The sequence below is a fragment of the Halyomorpha halys genome, unplaced genomic scaffold (assembly GCF_000696795.3).
Source record: "Halyomorpha halys isolate HHAL.00 unplaced genomic scaffold, Hhal_1.1 Scaffold33.1, whole genome shotgun sequence".
Lineage (NCBI taxonomy): Eukaryota > Metazoa > Arthropoda > Insecta > Hemiptera > Pentatomidae > Halyomorpha > Halyomorpha halys.
Genome location: NW_027109698.1, coordinates 1183604 through 1184484, shown reverse-complemented (window position 1 = coordinate 1184484; position 881 = coordinate 1183604).

The following is an 881-nucleotide window of genomic DNA, read 5'->3' as shown; positions in this document are numbered from 1 at the left end:
ATAAAAACGTTTCGGTGTTGTCACCCCATCATCAATAAATTCTCAAATTCATTCAACAATATATCACAAATTCTTTTTTAAATTTTAAATTTAAATCACGCTCTACTTTCGTTTTCCCAAGCGAAGAACTAATTTCCTTGGCACGCCTATATTTTAATAATAGACTACTTTTAATTAATCTCAAACTAATTAAATGCCCATCTACCTGAAAGTTTGCCGTTGCGATCTCGGTCTCACTTCTAATTAGAATCGAGAGAACGTGCAACAGTTTATTCAAATGTATTTAAAAGATAAAAGAAATCTAGCCTGTTTATCCTCGCATTCAAATTATTTATCTAATTAATTAAAATAATTTATTATTTATTGATAATATTCAGGTCACATCCGCTTGAAATGTGTACTCATTGTTTTATATTTTGAGAGGCTACTGGACCTGAATGTATTTAATTAACAAGCAATCGATAGAAAATATAATGAGAAGTGAACATTCTAAGCCTTCCAGCATTAGTTGACGACTTTATTATTTCCAGATTTGGAAATGGAATTTTATTGAGGAAAATATCTCTTAATTAAATTAAGTATCTCTTTCATTCATCAATTTTCATTAATTCAGACTTTAAGAATGAAATTATGAGCTTATGATTGTGAAAGTAATAATTTAGACAGTGAATTTTCTAATTAACGTAAGAATACTGAAAAAAATGTGTAAGCTAATACGACTTTATGAGAAGCCAAAGGATACCTGATAATATGTATATATACATTTGAAAATATGAATTAAATATATGGTTTGTACGTATTACATAGCTTATATTGCATATTAATAAAAGTAAAAATAATTAAAAAATAAATATTGGAAGATTATTAATTGACTTTTTTTT